Raw genomic sequence first — 10,000 nt, forward strand, 5'->3', positions numbered from 1 at the left:
TGCGGTATTGGTAAGCACCAGCGGGGGGGTTAAGGCACAGTGGGCCTCTGCGGCCGGGAACGGAGCCTGCCGCCTCGTGCTCACGGCGGCTCTGCCTCACCCGGGGACGGCGCGTGCTCCCGGCTCCGTGCTGCGTCCACCCTCCACTCGGGCGAGGAGGGAACGGGCGGGGCACCGCAGCGGCGACCGAGGGCCTCGGAAAGTCACGCCTTTTGAGTCGTCCGTTTTTTTTTTTTTCCGTTTCCTTTTAAAGCTTCTCCGCCTCATCCCGCCTCACCGGAGCCAGGCTCCGGCGAGCGCGCGGGGCCTCGCGGGTACGCGCCGCGCACACCCGAGGCTTGCCTGGGCACCTAAAAGCCCAACACACCCCCCGGTCTCCCTCTGTAGAGGGGTCCGCGCTCTAGGGCGGCCCGCGGGGGGGAGGAGGTACGACAGAGCCTAACAACGGACCGCCGGGGCCCAGCCGCGGCTACGCAGCCTGGGCCCCCACCTCGCAAGGGCGACTTCCCTCGGCACCGGCGGAAGCAACACGCGGGCCCTCCTCCTTCCGCTCTCGCTTGCCTCACGCGGGTCTCGGCAGGCACCGGGGCGGGCACGCACGCGCGCACCCCTCTCTCACCCCCGCCTTCTCGGGATCAGGCACGGCACCCTCCCGCGAGGCGTGCGTGCTCTAAAGGTCTTACCCCGCTCGACCCCCCTTCTTTTTTTTTTTTTTTTTTTTTCCTCCACATCCTTTCTCTCCCTCTCGGCCGCACTCCTGTTTTTTATTTCTCTCGGCTCGAGGGGCGCACGCCCACACGCGTGAGCGGTGACCGGAAGGGTGGGCTGGGAACGGGGAAACGGCACCGCCACCCGGCCTCAGGCACCTGAGGGACGGCCTGGAGCGTTCCAGGGGCACCGCCAAAGGGCCACTCGAGGCGCACCGGCACCACCTGGGTGGGGCGCGCGGGTGCGCCTGACCAGAGAGCCCCCCCGCCGCGGGGGGCGGGGGAGGGCCCGACGCGAGGCAGAACACCAGGGCCACGAGCAGAGGCTGTCCTGCTCGGTCTCAGGACCCCGCCACCGCCGACGCTGGCCGCGAGGCCGCGAACGAGGGCAGATGAGCGAGGTCGGGCCGGATTCCGTGCCCCTGCCCCTCTGCGCACCACCGGCGGGCGGGGAGGAGGAGCGAGGGGCCCGCGCGCTGAGCGAGAAGAGCGGTCCCATTCGCCACGAATGTCCGTCCCTCGTCTTGGCGCGGCTCGGACCCGGCCCGGGAGAGCACGACAACACCACATCGATCGGGTCAGCCCAGGCACAAGCGAGGAGGAGAAGACCCCCCCGCCAGGGCTGCCAGGAGGCGGGCGAGGACAGCCCCGGAGAGGACCCGCTTTCTGCCTCGCCCGCCCCGGCTGCGGAAAGGTGGCCGCGAGGACCCCGCACACGGAGAACGCCTGACACGCGAGGCACGTGGGCCTGGGGGAGGGGGGGAGCGGGGCACACTCTGGCGAGCACCGCGGCCACCGCGGGTGCCTGCGACAAGGGGCACGCGGGTCAGAGGGCCCGCGGCGCCCGTGCCACGCCGCCCTCGGGCACTGGAGACCGGGGGGAGGCACCGCGGCTGGACATCTGGACGCGCGAGAGCCGGCGCACGGGCCCCAGGCGGGCGGCTCAAGCGGGGAGGAGCGGGGGAGGGCGTGGGCCGTCGGTGGACCGGCGTCTACGGACCCGTCCAGGTTTCCCATCTGCTCAGCGGGAGTCACCCGGCGAGGAGAGCGTGTCAGCACCAATCTGGTGGCCCAAATCGCCCGTTTTGGGCGAGAGAAAAGCCACGCCCCGCGGCGGGAGGGGCCCGCTCCCCACGGCGAGCCCCCGGAACTGCGGCCCGGCCATCGGTCCGTAGCGCGACCCCATGGCCCCCAGCGCCCCGCCCCCCCCCGGAGCTCCCGGGATCCTCTGGTCGACCCGCGGGACGGGGTGACGGAGCTGGCCGGGGCCGCGCGGGCGCCCAGAGCCAGCCGCCTGCGCTGCGGCCAACGCGGGCCGGTCGGGGAACCCTCGGAGGGGGGACTTGGAAAAAATTCTCGGGCGGCGGGGCCCCTCCGAAGGTCCGGGCCCCGCGCGGGTCCGTGGCCGGGCCGGGGCGGGCCGGGGGCGGCAACCTCGGCCCGGGGACCCCCGGAGCGGGACTTTGAAAAAATTCTCCGACGGTCCGGACCCCACGCGGGACCGCGCCCGGGCCCGGGGCGCCCTCCGCGGGCCACCCCGGACCTACGCCGGAGGCCCCGGTGACGACCGGGCCGCGCGAAGGAAGGCGCGCGAACGGCCGGGGCGTGCCTTGTCCCGTTCTTCTGCCTGCGCCGTCTCGGTGCGGCCCGGTTCGGTCCAGCGCCGTCTAAAACACGGCACCCGGGAGCGCGGCGGCGGCGGCGGCGGCGGCGGCGGCGGCGACGGCCACCGCCTCGGCCACATGAAGCTGCGGGCCCAATTCCGGAACGTGGCTCTGGCGCCGGCGCCCCACCGTGGCCGGGACGATCCCGCCGACGCCGCCGGCGTCCCGAGACGTCGCCTCGGCCAGCGCGGCCACAGCGCCTCCCATGTCGCCGGCGCCGGAGCTCCGGAGGAAAACGATGTCAAAGCGGCCGCCAGGTGGCGGCCGACAACCGGCGCGGGCGACAGCGGGACGGATCCGGATCGGCGGCCGGCGAGGGCGCGTCGCCGGGCGGCCGGACACCCGGTCCCGTCCCGGCTCCCCCCCCGCCCCCCTCCCCCGCCTCCCAGCGCCGCCGCCGAACACGTTTCTCGGCGCGGGGCGGCCGGAAGGCGTTGGGGCCGGCCACGGCGCGGGGTCGGTTGGGCCAAGGGGATCCACCCGGCCGGGCCCTTTCCCGCCTCGGCCAGGACGATCCTGCCGACGCCGCCGCCGGCGTCCGGGAACGTCGCCTCGGCCAGCGCGGCCACATCGCCTCCCGCGCGTGTCGCCGGCGCCGGAGCTCCGGGGGAAGACGATATCAAAGCGGCCGCCAGGTGGCGGCCGACAACCGGCGCGGAGTGCAGCGGGACGGATCCGGATCGGCGGCCGGCGAGGGCGCGTCGCCGGGCGGCCGGACGCCCGGCCCCGTCCCGGCTCCCCCCCCGCCCCCCTCCCCCGCCTCCCAGCGCCGCCGCCGAACACGTTTCTCGGCGCGGGGCGGCCGGAAGACGGTGGGGCCGGCCACAGCGCGGGGTCGGTTGGGCCAAGGGGATCCGCCCGGCCGGGCCCTCCTCAGGTTCCGGAGGTGTGAGCAGGCTGTGTGGCTGGCTGCTTCTCCCTGACGGAACAGCAGTGGAACGACGGTACCAGCCCACTGCAGCAGCCGCTCTGGGAATGGTGCCTGAGGGCTCCCCGCGGGGCAGGGCCGGTAAACCCTCTCTGCCCCTGAAAGGTCTCTTCCTGCCGCTGCCCCTCAGTGCGTCGTCTAAGCCCGCCTTCGACGGTCAGGACTCGCCGCTCGTCGCAGACATACTCGTTCGCTTGTGTTTCCGGGTCTTTGTCGTCAAGAGAGCTAGGCGGAAGCGTCAGCCTATTCCACCACCTTGGCCCCATCTCCCAAAGTTCCGATCCAAGGGGGTCCGGCCCAGCCGGGCCATTTCGCCCCTCAGCCAGGAAGATCCCGTCTACCCCGCTGGAGCCCTGGAGCACCATGCCGGCCAGCCGGCGTGTCCCACTCGGGGGGGGGCCCTGGGAGGGAGGGAGGGAGGGAGGGAGGGAGGGAGGGAGGGAGGGAGGGAGGGAGGACCCCGGGAGGACCCCGGGAGGACGCCGGGAGCCAGGCCGGGCTCGAGGAGACGGAGCGAAGGCCCCGGGCCGCCGTGGCCAGCGCGCGCCCGCCGGGACCGCTTCCCATCCCGTCGGCGCCGCAGAGCTCCGGAGGGGGACGGTATCGAAGCGGCCGCCGGGTGACGGCCGACGACCGGAGCGAAGGGCGGCGGGGGGGTGGAACCGGGTCCACCTGGGCCCCGGCCGGGGCTCGAGGGTGGCAGAGGGGACAGACTCCCCCGGGCCGCCGGGGAAACCTCTCGGGAGCGTCATGGGGCGCGCGCGCGCGCTCGCCCCCGAAAGGGCCGAACGGGGGGGGGCGCCCGAGGGGATGAGCGTCCACCGGGGGCGGGAGGGAGAAGAGAGCACGTCCCAAGCGTCGGACGGGCAGGTGTTCTCCGATCCGTATCCTTTGGACGGACGCGACAAACGGGACGGGATGAGACCGCCAGTCCCCGAAGTTTTCCTCCTCGTTCTTTGAGTGCCCGCGTGGCGCAGCAGGCAGACCGGGAGACGTTTTCCGCCGTCGTCCCTGTCGCCGAGCCAACGGTACGCGTGAGGCGGGTTGAACGGGCAAATTGCGTCGGGAGGGAGGGAGGGAGGGAGGGAGGGAGGGAGGGAGGGAGGGAGGGAGCCGTGCGTTTGCCGGCATCCGCGTCGCAAAAGAAAACCACGGCCGCCACCGAGAGCGTTCTTCCTCATCGCTTTCCATCCTCCCGCGACGCGGGCGGGCAAACGGGGGGCGGGGGGGAGGCCGGGAACGCCTTCCCAGAGCCGGTACGGACCGGCTCTGGGCCCCCCGGTCCGACTGGGGAGACATCTCACCGAGGGAGGCCCTCGAGGCTCTCGGGAGCGAGGCCGGACTTAGTGAGGTCCAGCGGAGGCGCGGCGGGCCAGCCGCGAACGCCCGCCCAGAGGCCCTCGGGCGGCTCGGCCCGAGCGAGTGCTCTCCGGGCTCGCGCGGGCGGACTCGGGAAGGTGGCGTCTCCGGGGCGGGGGGGGGGGAGGGAGAGGGGTGAGTCGGCGTCTCGAGCATCGAGAGATCTCCGGCGGCTCCCGAATGCGGGCGGGCGGGCGGGCGTGTGTGCGTGAGTCGTGGGGGTGGGGGGTGGAGTGCCGGAGGGGGGTTGGGGGGTGGGAGGCCGAGAGCGGGGCGGTGGGGGGGTCGGAGGGTGGGGGCGGTGGGGGACCACGCGCCTCGGGCCCGGGGGGTGGGGTGCTGAGGTGGGCGGGGAGTTGGCAAACGTTCCGGGTGGCCTGGTGCGTGTGCGCGCGTGCCTGCGCGCGTGCGTGCGTCCGTTCGCGCGCGCGCGCGTCTGTGCGGGGGCGCGTCTTTGCGGGGGCGTGTGCGCGCGTGTCCGGGCGTGTGTGCCTGCGTGTGCGCGCGTGACTGCGTGCGTGCGCGTGCGCGTCTGCGGGCGTGCCCGTGTGCGTGCCCGCCTGCGTCTGTGGGGGCGCCTGCGCACGTGAGCGCGGGTCTGTGCGTGCGTCTGTGTGTGCGTCTGTGCGTGTCTGTATGGGTTTGAGTGCGCGTCTGCGCGTGAGCGCGTGTCTGAGCGTGTGCGCCTGTGCCTGCGCCCGCGCGCGCCTGTGCCTGCGGGAGCGGGCGCGCGCTCAGGCGGACGGGCAGCCCCCCGTCGTCGCCCTCGGTCCGCCGAACGGGCGCCCCCTTGGCCGGATGGAGAGGCTTTTCTCCGCGCCCACGAGGGGAATCGCAACGGGAACCGTAAGGCCGCACGCCGGCGGCGCTAGCGCCGCCTGCCGACGAGGGCCGCCGCCGCCGATCCCCCCCCCCGGCCCGACCCCCAGCCCCCCAACTCGGCCCGCGGTGAGGGCCGGGGCCGTATTCGGCTGGAGGGGGGGGACGGTAAGGCCGAGGGCAGCGTCGCCGTTCCCGCGTTGCACGCGTCGCCGTGCCGCGAGCGTCTCCCGGGAAGCCAGAGGAGCGAGGTGTGTGAAGCCCGTGCCGCGCGCGCGCGCGGACCCGACCGGGGTGTTCCGGGACGACCGACCGACCGACCGACCGGCCGACCGGCCGACCGGCCGGCCGACCGGCCGACCGTCGTCGTGGAAAGCTCACGGCGGACTGGACATCTGACGGGCCCCTCCCTGTCCGAGCCGACCTCCCGAGGTACGTAGGAGGGGAAGGGTACGGTAGGCTGGTTCGGCTGGAAGCCATCCCACCCCCGGGAGGCGTCGATCGACGGGGAGGCGGGACCGGGAAGGCACCGGTTTCCAATCGGACGATGGCTGAACCTTGGGCGACGGGTACGCGGACTCCTCCGTCTTCGCCCGAGTTCGCGACTCTCCGCGGGGGGAGCTTTCCGGGAAGCGGGTGACGGGCGCGCGTGCCGTCGTCCCGTGAAGGCGCGCTACTACCAAGAGGCTCCGAACGCGGGCCGTCCTCGGGGGGCGGTTTATTTTTTCTCAGTCGGGGGGGACCCCCGCCACAGGGAGAGAAACACCCGAGTTGGAACGGTGCTCGGGTGGGGAGTAGGGCGTGGCGGTGAAGACTGACGTTCGTCATCGTCGTCGTTTCCGTTTAGATAGAGAACTGACTGCGGCGCCGCTGCCGTCGCGTGCCGTCGAGCGGCTCGGGACTCGGAGCGGCCCTAGGGGAGAGAGTCGAGCCGCCCCACGGGCTTCCCAAGGAGGAGCCGGCGGATCCGAACCGCCGACGATCTCGGTCGGCAGCCGAGCTCCGAGCCGCCGCCGCCGCCGCGCCGCCGGGGCTCCGTCTTTGCACTCGGTCTCCGGTACGCGGCGAGTTGGTTTCGCCCGAGGGGCGGAACGGCTCTCGAAGAGGAAAACCCGGTTTCAGAAAAGGAAGGAGACAGGCAGAGGGAGGGGGAGGGGGAGGGGGTGGGCGGGAGGGGTGGGGGAGGGGAGGGGGATGGGGGCAGGGGAGGCGAGGGGGAGGGGAGGGGGAGGGGAGGCGGTGGTGGGAGGGACGGGGAGGGGGAGGGGGGAGGGGAGGGGAGACGAGGGGAGGGGAGGGGGAGGGGGACGGGGGAGGGGGGAGGGACGGGAGGGGGAGGGGGAGGGGAGGGGAGGGGAGGGGGGCGGGGAGGGGGAGGGGATTGGAGGGGAGGGGGAGACAGGCATACCTGGACGCCGAGCCAGCCCGGTGACGGCGTTAGGTAGAAGAAGGACGGTAGGCGCCCACGCGCTCACGCCCGTGGCTGCAGATACGGACACGCAGGCGCGTGCACGCGCCCGTGCGCGGGCGGGCGGTACGCACGGTCCGTGCCCGTGCGTACGCCTAGGGGTGTGCACGCGCGGGCGCCCGCCTCTACGTACCTGCCCGAGGGCGCGCGCGCGCGCGCCCGCGCCTGCACGCGCCTGCACCTTCGCACGGGCACCTGCGCGCGGACCTGCCCGCGCCCCCGCCTCTGCGTGGGATCGGCGAGAGCCGAAAGCGGTACCGCCGCCGCCGCGTTTTCAAGATCCTTTGGCTCACGCGCCCCCCCACCCCCTTCCGGCCACCTTCGGGGGGAAAGCCCAACTTCACGGACGGGCGGAGCGGATAGCCCTTCAGCTGCGCCTCCCTGAAATAGAACGGGAGGAGTCACGAGAGCCTTAGGAAACGGAGCGAGGCGACGAGAGGGTGCGTCGAAAGGCGGGCGTCGAGAACTCCGGCCACAGGCGTTTTCCTTCTGTAGGGTGTAGAAAGCACCCCGCCGCACGCACCCGGCGTTAGGGAGCTGTCTCGAGGGCCGCGGTTTCTACTCCGCCGACTCCTTTCAGTTGAGACGGGGCGCCTCCGAGCGTGTGTGTGCGCGCGACCCGAAGGCGGTCGTCGAGGGACGACGGCACCCTCGGTCCGCCGAACCCCCGCGCCCTCGGACGGACGGGTGGAGAAGCTCTCCTCGACGTCACGGAGGCGGTCCCGACTGAAACCGGAGGGGCACGTGCCGGCGGCGCTAGGCCCGCCGCCGCCGAGGACCGCTGGCGCCACCCCCCCCACCGCCCACCACGCACCCCCAACCCCACCCCGCCTGCGCCCTTGCTGTGGGCCCCACGCTGGCGATATCCGGATCCAGTCCGACGTGGCCGCCGGCTGCCACCCGCCAGGCGGGGAAGAGGTTTGGAGGCGGCGGAGGCGGTGGGGGCGGCGGGGGGCGGCGGGGGTGTGGGCGGTGGGGGGCGGAGGAGGAGGAGGAGGACGGACGGACGGACGGAAGGACGGGAACGCGCCCGCGCGCGCGTGCGCCCGCACCGCAGGGTGCCCTCCGGAGACACGGACGGGCCCACGGAGCACACGGAAACACGGAGATGGACGCGAGGGGGCGCGCGCGCGCGCGCAGCAGACACAACCCCGGGACGCCCGGGAGACACAGAGGTAGGCGCGGGCAGGCAGAACACGCGGGAACGCGGACGCGCGGCACCCACGGACACGGTCCGCTCGCGCACGCGCACGGGGGCCCGGACGCACGGCGACTCGCACGGACGGCGCGGCCGAAACACGGGAAGGTACGCCTCAGGGGCACACGCCCGCGGACCCCCCCAACAGAAGCCCGCCCGCGGCCAACCCCCGCCGCCCCCCCCCGAAGCGGGACGCCCACCCGCGCGGACGGAGGGAGGGGCGCGACGGGGCGGACGGCCGCGCCGCAGCGCTTCGGAGGACACGGCGCCCCCGCCACACACGCGCGACGCGATAGACGCGTCGCGCGCGAGACGGGGGCACGGGCACGAGGTACGTACGCCCGACCGCGCGACTCGCGCGCCCGCCGGCCGCGCGCCCGCGCGGCATCCCGAAGAGGGCGCGCCGCACTCGGACGGACGGGGCCGCGCGCGCGCGCGCGCACCGGAGAGGCCACGCGCGCACCCGCGCGGACACGTACGCGCACGCAGCGGCGGCGGCGGCGGCGGCGCCCTCCGGCGACACGGACGCACGCCCGGGGCACGCGGAAACGCGGAGACGCACGCGCACAGCAGACGCACGCACGGGACGCTCGGGAGACGCGGAGGTAGACGCAGGCAGGCGGAACACGCGGGAACGCGCGTCGCCCCCGCGCACACGATACACGGAGCGGGCGGGCACGCTCCACTAGGCGCGCGCGGCCTGCACTTGACGCTCGGGGACGCGGGCGCGGACGCGGCCCCGTACACGCGGCACCCACGGGCAGGCGGCACGCGGGCTCGGACGCACGCCCGGCGACGCGCGCGGACGGAGAGACGGCGCACCGGAACCGCGGGCGGGAGACGCGAACGAACGGGCGCCTCCCGCGCCGCGCGGGGGGGACGCCCACGCGGAAGGCGCGGCACGGCCACACGCCCGCGGCGCCCCCGCGCGCCCGCCGTCCCCCCAAAGTGGGACGCGCTCGAGACGGCGCACGCGCACGGACGGTGACCGCGACGCACCCGCGTCCGCCCGCCCGCCCGCCCGCCCGCACGCACGCACGCACGCACGCGACCCCGGAGGACGCGTCGCACGCGAGACACGGGGGCGCGCGCCCGAACTACGTAGGGTCGACCGCACGACTCGCGCGCCCGCCGGCCACGCGCCCGCGCGGTATCCCGAAGCGGGCCCGCTACGCTCGGACGCAGAGGCAGAGGCAGAGAGAGACAGAGACAGAGGCAGAGACAGAGACAGGCAGAGACAGAAGCAGAGGCAGAGACAGAGGTAGAGACAGAGGCGGAGACAGAGACAGAGGCAGAGACAGAGACAGACGCAGAGGCAGAGACAGACAGAGGCAGAGGCAGAGACAGAGACAGGCAGAGACAGAGGCAGAGGCAGAGGCAGAGGCAGAGGCAGAGGCAGAGGCAGAGGCAGAGGCAGAGAGGCAGAGACAGAAGCGGAGACAGAGGTGGAGACAGAGGCGGAGACAGAGACAGAGGCAGAGACAGACGCAGAGGCAGAGACAGAGACAGGCAGAGACAGACAGAGGCAGAGGCAGAGACAGAGACAGGCAGGGACAGAGACAGAGACAGAGACAGAGGCAGAGACAGAGACAGGCAGAGACAGAGAAAGAGACAGAGGCAGAGGCAGAGGCAGAGGCAGAGACAGAGACAGGCAGAGACAGAAGCAGAGACAGAGGTAGAGACAGAGGCGGAGACAGAGGCAGAGACAGACGCAGAGGCAGAGACAGAGACAGGCAGGGACAGAGACAGAGACAGAGACAGAGGCAGAGACAGAGACAGGCAGAGACAGAGGCAGAGGCAGAGGCAGAGGCAGAGAGGCAGAGACAGAAGCAGAGACGGAGGTGGAGACAGAGGCGG

Source organism: Loxodonta africana, unplaced genomic scaffold (assembly GCF_030014295.1).
Source record: "Loxodonta africana isolate mLoxAfr1 unplaced genomic scaffold, mLoxAfr1.hap2 scaffold_178, whole genome shotgun sequence".
In the NCBI taxonomy this organism is placed as follows: domain Eukaryota; kingdom Metazoa; phylum Chordata; class Mammalia; order Proboscidea; family Elephantidae; genus Loxodonta; species Loxodonta africana.